We start from the raw sequence: 8,560 nt of genomic DNA, 5'->3' as shown, positions 1-8,560 counted from the left end.
ATATGTATATAATTCCACCACTGGGTAGTTGGAGGCAGGAAGTTCAGAAGTTCAAGGTTGCCTTCAGTTCACACACAGGTATCATAAAACACATGGGTCTTAGACAAATTGGGTATCTATGGAAAAATGAAGTTGGACCCTATTTTCATTCACATACAAAAATCAACTCCAAATGGATCATGATCATAAGATTTAAATTCAGGAGCAAAGACTAGAAAATCACAAGGAAGAAACAGACATAAATCTTTATGATAATGAATGAAACAGTGATTTCTTAGCTATTCTACCCAAAGCATGTGAGGATTAAAACATTTGTGTTCAAAGGGTATTATCAAAAAATGGAAAGAAGGCTGCCTTTGGCTTTTATTTCTGTGAAGAGACATCATATCCATGGCAACTCCTATAAAGGACAGCATTTAATTGTCATGGCTTGCTTACAATTCAGAGGTCTAGTCTGCTTGTCATCATTGCAGGGAACATGGAAGCATGTGGGCAGATGTGGTGCTGGACCTGAGAATCCTTACATCTTCATAGGCAGGCAACAGGAAATGGAGTGAGACATTGGTAGGTATCCTGAGCACAGGAAACCTCAAAGCTCACCCCCACAGTGACACACTTCCTCCAACAAGGCCATACACACTCCAACAAAGCCACAGCTACTAATCGTACCATTCCCTTTGAGATTATGGGGCCACTATCAAACCACCACAAAGGCCAAGCATTGGGGCTGTACAGATGTCTCAGAAGGTATGAGTCCTGGCTGCTCTTTGAAAGAAAGGACTGGGGATTGATTCCTAGAAACCATATGGGATCTGATGCCCTCTTCTGGTGTGCAGATGAACATGGAGACAGACTAAGTACCCATATACATAAAATAAAGTTTTGCTTTGTTTTTTCAAGACAGTGTTTCTCTCTGTAGCCTTGGCTGTCCTGGAACTTGCTTTGTAGACCAGGCTCAGCTCCCTAAGCACTCACCCTAGGAATGTTCTCTTGACCAATGAGAAGTTCCTTACAGCACTATAATATCTTCTTTTAGCAAAAATGGACTGTGCAGTCTTTGTCCTTCTTAAAGATCTTACTTATTTATTCATTTAGTTATTTATTTGCAGTGGGTGGTGTAATGCTAGCCTCTGAGTGTTTTGCAGAGCTACATATCATCTGGAAACATACAGGTGCATCTACAGGAACAAGGTTGGGAAGTCAGCTCCCCAGGGGAACAAGGGCCAAGGCACAGCTGTGAAACTGTTGGGAGCTTATGTTGGGGATGGCAGAGATGATACCCAAAATAAATGAGAAAATCCTCCAGCAGCCTGTGCTTGTAAATGCTGAAATGACCATTAAAGAGTGAGCAAAGAAACAGCTGATCAAGGGGGAGCTCATGGACTCCAGTCTGATAGCTGGGAAGCCAGCATAGGACCTACCCAGACCCTCTGAATGTGGTGTTAGTTAGGAGGCCTGGGCAGTCTATGGGGCCTCAGGTAGTGGATCAGTAATTATCCCTAGCATACGAGTGGACTTTGGGAGCCCATCCCACATAGAGGGATACTCTCTCAGCCTAGACATATGGGGGAGGGCCTAGGCCCTGCTCCAAATGATGTGACAGACTTTGAAGACTCCTCATGGAAGGCCTCACCCTCCTTGGGAAGCAGAAAAGGAATGGGATGGGGGTTGGTGGGGGCAGGGGAGAAAGGGAGGGTTTAGAAACTGGGATTGACATGTAAAACAAGCTTGTTTCAAATTTAAATTTTAAAAAAATTATTTAAAAACAAAAAAGTGAGCAAATACTACCCTGTATGGGTGGAGAAATGAGCTCATAACCCAAGATAACAATTTAGTGTCAGTGCTCGGGGGTTACCTAGCTCTGGGAGCCGATGACCAGGAAGGTCCAGAGGCCCCAAAACCACACTAGTGTCACTGCTGTTGGCTGCAAAACCGATAGAACAAACTCTGTCAGTGAAGATGCATCATGTTCTGGTTAGGACAGAAGACTCAAGCTGTGGCGGTAGCTAGCTCTTCCTGCTAGCTAGCTCCTGGGGTGCTGAATGATGTCATTCAGGCTGCTGGAGAGAATGGTGGCCAATCATCTGTTCTTTCCTTTCCATTGCTGTAATTAATTAACACCATGACCAAAAGCAACCTGAGGAGGAAAGGTTTATTTCACCTTACAGCTTAGCGTCCATCAGGAATGGAAGTCAGGGCAGAAACTCAAGGGGGGAACTTGGAGGTAGGAACGGAGGACGCCTGCTTACTGGCTTGTTCTCCATGCTGGCTCAGCTTGCTTTCCCACGCCACCCAAGGCCACCTGCTCAGGTTTTGCACCACTCACAGTGAGCTGTGTGGAGAGCTAGACCAACCCACAACTGTCTCAGAGGCCCCGATGAAAGGACAAAGGGGACATTAGTTCTGTGCTCTTAACCAGGAACAGACTTTGCAAGGCCAGTCTGAGGCTGGGGACAGTGCCTGGGAGGAGCTGAAGTTGCTGCTTTTGGAGATCTGAATTTTCCCCTGGGCTGTTGTTATCAGTCCTTAAGCAGCTGAGTCTGAGATATCCTGTGTTGCCTTTGCCAATATTGTCTGACTTAGTTCTCTGCTGACCTTGGCCACCTCCAACCCCTGCACAAATAATGTATGTATGTATGTATGTATGTATGTATGTATGTATGTATGTATATTCTTTATTTCTTTTTTCTGAGATAGAGTTTCTCAGTGTAACAGCTCTGACTGTCCTAGAACTCACTCTGTAGAACAGGCTGGCCTCAAACTTACAGATTTGCCTGCCTCTGCCTCTCAGCTGCTGGGATTAAAGTCATGTGCCACCAAACCTGACGATGCTATATACCTCTTAATAATTTTGCTTGGCATAAGTCATCAGTTAATGTAAGATCTCCTGATCCCAGGTATTGCTTTTGTCTCCTTCATTTCTCATTTGTTCTCATCCCTGGTCCTACCATTGAGCACCTACCTCACTATTCATGATCCTTGTTCCTGCAGGTTAAGGTTAGAACTGCTCCCTCCCACATCAATCATTTCACAATTAAATGCCCCCATAGTCTCGCCCACAGGCTAATATGACAGAGTCATTTCCCCAGCTGAGGTACCCTCTTTCCAGATACTGTAGCAGATATGGTTAATAGCATGGTGACCTCAGTGTCATCTGTGTGGCTGAGACCATACCAGATCCTCCACCAGACCCTTATTGTGGGCTTGTCAATCTATAGAACTCATCTTTATGGAGGATGTCACATGTACTTTACAGAGTTTTGATGTGGTCCTGTCTTAAGCTTTAATGTGTGCATGCCTTCAACTGAGTTATTTATCGCCAGGAAATTTTTCACAAAGTTGTGCTGAAATTTGAACAAATACTGACGACTGAGTTGTGTTGAGCCATCTCAGGCTTGTCACTTTAGTGGTTTGAATGAAAATGGCCCCAGTAGGTTCATAAGAAGTGGCACTATTAGGAGGTGTGGCCTTGTTGGAGGAAGTGTGTCACTCAGAACAGGCTTTGAGGTTTCAGATGCTCAAGCCAGGCCCACTGGCTCATTTTCTCTGCCTGCTGCCTACAGATTGGGATGTAGAACTCCCATGTCCTTCTTCAGCAGCACCATATCTGACTGCATGTAGCCATGCTTCCCACCACCACGACAATGGACTAGATCTCTGAACTGTAAGCAGCCCCAATTAAATGCTGTCCTGCCCTCACCACTCAATTGTGTGTCCAGAGGGAAGCCCTACTGCAATGCTTACTTTGGCTACTGTTTTCATGGAAAAATAAGGATTGGGGAAAACAGATAGGCTGAATAGATGTTTATTCAACAGAGACAGATGACTGCCAGCATCCCAAGGATGCCTCTAGATGCCCGCTGTCTCCGACCAGGAAGCAAGAGAGAGCTCCAGGGTCCAGACCCCAGACCTAGTTCTTCCAGGTCAAGTCTGCACCTATCCCCACCCCCAATGGGCGTGGTCAGTGCAACAGGTACGGCAGGGTGAACATCTCACTACAATTCCCCTTCTAGTCTAAAGAAAAGATTTAGGTTTGATATAAAACTATATATAAAGACAGTGAATATTAAGTATGCTCTAAGAAAATGAAAATCAAGAACATACAAACTTAAGACCTACATATCTAGTCCTAGGGTGAAGGCATAACAGAGATTACAATAGAGTTGTCCTAAGCTGGAAAATTTAAATCTAGTACCTAATATTTCTATCTAGGAAGAGAGAATAATAATTGTGATAGTCTAATCTTCAACCTCATCAAAGACCTGAGAGGGAAGATAACAATATTAGGGAAGGTAGGAAGTTCGGATCGGCAACTTCCAAATAGTGCAGCAAATACAGAAACAGCAGGCTACCTGGACAGTCAGTCACCCAAGGTCTCCCAGCAATGTTGGTGCAACCAGTTTTGGCTAAGGCCTAGAGTATCTGACAGACCACTACAGAAGCAGGGAGGTAGAAAGGCTGTCTTACCCTTTCTTGGCAAGGTCCAGCAGTCTTCTATGTTTGTCTCCTGTAAGCACATAGGACAGCACGTCCAAATCAGTGGTCAAGGTGGGGGCAGTTCTTTACCCAAGAGGCCGTTAGCTGAGGCGAGGATGGACTCCAGAAGGAGCAACAACAGTGCCCAACATATTTTGGGAAGTGCACAGTGCTGTTAGGAGTAATAGTGTCTCATGTCAACAGAGTACTAATATTAAAACATTTAAATGCCATGTTCTGCAGGTCTATGAAGTGTTTGAAGATTAAGCATCTATGTTTGACTAATCTCATAGGTATAAGAAACATGGGTGAAGATAATCTGTAATACTCAGGAACCTAACTATAAAACTGGTTGAAACTTCCCTGAGTAAAGCAGGGACAAATACTTTAGCAATATAACTATGTACATATATATACATGTAGAGTAGAAATGTCTTGACCAGAGGTAGAACTGTATAGTGTACAATTCCTAAATTAAATAAAAAATCCTAAATTGTATCATTATACAAAATGTCCCAAACATAAGTAAAGGTATACATACATAGAATATGATAAGGATATTGTGCACAAAACATGGTAAACAAAAGATTTTACACAATGTGACAAAATATAATATACAAATCATCTGAGAAAGGAATACAAACTTAATTTTACATAGGTTACAACATATAAGGATCTATAACAATGTAAGTTGCATATAACTAATAATTACTAAGATAATTTACAAGAAGATAGTTAATCTACCTATATCCCATCTAAACCATACCTTTCCCAACCATACCCTATACCTGTCTAAAAGAGATACTGGAGTCTGAGCATCACCTTCCATACCCAACCCTAAGTAACTAGAATCAAACCCATGCAGATGAATATTATCCCTAAAAGTCAACAGTGGGGAAAGTGGACATTCTTAAGATTACTTTTTGCTGAAATGGGATGACTATTACTCCATGGGATCCTGTAGGAAGAAAATTTTTAGCAACAAAATTTCTCAAGGGGACTAGCTGTAACATTTGTAGCTAGTCTCTGCTTGGCAGGAAATGCTTGAATGAAGTTTTTATCTGAAACTCTGGACAGGGTGTAATAAGAAGGTACACGGTTTCTGCCAGCCAATCAGGAGCATTACAGTCCCCCACCCCAGACCTAGTTCTCCCAGATCATGTCCACACCTGCCCCCACCCTCAATGGGCGTGGTCAGTGCAACAGGTGTGAACAGGTTAAATATCTTACTACAAACTGTTTTACACCAGAACTCAGAACTGGAAGCCCACAATCAGACCCACAGTGTCGCGTGCCCTACCCCTTCCCTCAGTGTGGCAGGTAGTTAAGCTGTGAGAAAGCGCTGGTGGATTCATCGCCAGGGGTTAGGAGCTACAGGGGCTGGGAAGATAATGGGCTACTCTTATCCATAGCTAAAGGCCAATGGGACCCTGACCCACTGGTGGGCTTCCAGCAATATCCAGCTGTTTCAGCAGTGTGGGATATGGCCTTAACAATCACAAAGCAAAAGATGACAGTCTATACTTCCTGAAGCTCACATTGCTTGTAGACTTCAACTTCCATAGCAGCCTCCAGGAAGTCACAGAATTTTTAGCAAGAGGTACCCTGGGGACAGCAGCCTAGGCAGTCAGCAGTGTCCTTTGCAGATATCCCATTTCCTTCTGTTTCAAAGCCTTTCTTGGAAGCTAAAGGGAGGCACACCAAGGCAGTTTTTCCTTTAAGTGTTAAGAGAATTGAGGTCAAAAGGACTTTGCTTTCCCTGTTAATACAGATGTTAGTTCTTATGGTCCTTTAATTGGGTTTGCTGCATTTTCAAAGGATGTAAATTACTGGTTAAGAGCTGGGTATGACAGTGATTGTCTAATTCAGTACTTAAGAGGTGGGCCTGGGGGATCTGGAACTTGATACCGAGTGTAGACTTCCTGAGACCCTATCTCAAACATAAGCTAATAGTCAAGGTTTAAAAATTGAAGTACTTCAACCGGGTGTAGTGGTGTACGCCTTTAATCCCAGCACTCAGGAGGCAGAGGCAGGGGGGTTCTGTGAGTTTGAGACCAGCCTGGTCTGCAGAGTGAGTTCTAGGACAGCCAAAGATAAACAGTGAGTCCCTGTCTTGAAAACAAAACAAAATAAGAACAAAAACAATAAACAAAAGGATTGAAGTACTTCAAGCACACACATTTAGATTTCTGGCTTCTCTTAGAAATATCCATGTATTGCCCCTGCATACTTATAATCTCAGCACGTGGGAGGCTGAAACTGGAGGACCGGCAGTTGGAGGCCAGTGTAGAAGTCTGTGAAGCAAGAACGTGTCTCAAAAGAGTCAAGATGGACTGTCGAGATAGCCCAGCAGGCAAAAGGTGCTTGTTGCCTAACAACTTGGATTCTTTCCCCAGAAACTCAGGGAGAAAACTGACTCCCGAAAGTCACATATGGGCAATGACACCCATGCACCCCAAAATGTTTTACTTGAAAAACAAGACAGGTCCAAGGATGTAGCCCATTTGATGCAGGGTTGCCTAGTCCTCACAAAGCCCTGGATTGAACCCCAGCACTACTTGCCTGTAATCAGCTCACTAGGAAGGATCAAAAGTTCAAGATCATCATCAGCTACGTGAGTTACAGACAGTCTGGGACACATGAGGCCCTGTCTCAAAACAATAAACCCAAAAAAAGCCCCATGACTCCAAACAGCCCCCACTTAGTCAGTGTCCTTTGAGAACACTGGAGTGAGTCTGCTGGAATAGCATGTGAAAGATCCAGGCAGAGGAAAGACCAGTGCCAGATGAGAGGAGAAAGTCAATCATGCCCTCAACAAATGCAGCCAGGCTAGGGATAAAACGCTAATATTGAAGCTGAAGGGAAACTGCCCTAGGGCTTTGTGAGTCTCTTGTCTGTTCCTTTGTGATTAGACTTCAGTCTAGCGAAGGTGATGAAGCACCCCTGCCTCCATGGAGCACTTCCACTTCAGTGTACATACTGTGTCAGGGAAGCTTCTGTCCTCAGCACTTTTTAATTTTTATTTTGTGTGTACAGGTTTATTTGTGTGTGTATCTGTGTTCCATGTGAATATAATATCATTGTAGGCCAAACAAGGGCATCAGATCCCCTGGAACTGGAGTTACAGAATTCTCTCTCTCTCTCTCTCTCTCTCTCTCTCTCTCTCTCTCTCTCTCTCTCTCTCTCACACACACACACACACACACACACAGAGAGAGAGAGAGAGAGAGAGAGAGAGAGAGAGAGAGAGAGAGAGGCGTTGGGAATCAAATCCAAGTCCTCTGTAAGAACAGCCAGTGCTTTAAACCTCTCCAGCTCCTCAGTATATATTGGTTTTATTTACTCAGCTCTATTTCCAATTTCCTTGGGAGGACAAAACCAAGATCCACTAAAACTTAGGGTTTTATTTGTTTGTTTGTGGTTTGAGAGTTCAGGCCCTCGCACAGGCTGGGCAAGTGTTCTGCCATCCCCATTCCCTGTAGGAACTTCAAAAGCCACAGACAACTTGGAGAAAATATACTGCTCAGGTAGAGTAATGAAGAGTTCACCCCACTAACTTTCAAATCTGACCTCACCAAGGCCTCCCTAAACTCTGTACTGTTTTTGGGGTGATTGGCTCATCTGCCACCTTGTCACAGGACATAGGGTGAGAACAGGCTCACAAAACAGCTGCAGCCTTTCCTGGTTACTCAGTGCTGACCCATGGGGCTCAGCTTGCTGAGCCAGTTCCTCACTCAGACTCAAGCCAAAAGTGCTGCTACTGTCAGCTTGTCAATTACAAGGTATCACAGTTATTATGTTAAGATTTCAGAGTACTTTCAAGTTTGCAAAGCTTGCCCAGGGCCCAGAAACTTGACCCAAATCCTCTACTTCCTGCTGCTACTTAACCTCCCATTATTTAATGCATCGTTTCTTGGGTCATGAGAACTCTTGGCCCAACTGCACCCCTTCTCAGTTAGTTTCTTGGTGAATGCCTCCTCCAAAGGCAGGCTTTCATTTTCTGCTACTACATGTTGAGTTCTGCTACAGAAGGATCTTAAGCCAGGAGGAGGCTTCCTCAGAGAATCACTGGCCTCAAGAGCAG

The sequence above is a fragment of the Phodopus roborovskii genome, unplaced genomic scaffold (assembly GCF_943737965.1).
Source record: "Phodopus roborovskii unplaced genomic scaffold, PHOROB, whole genome shotgun sequence".
NCBI lineage: Eukaryota > Metazoa > Chordata > Mammalia > Rodentia > Cricetidae > Phodopus > Phodopus roborovskii.
This window is presented reverse-complemented; position numbering follows the sequence as displayed.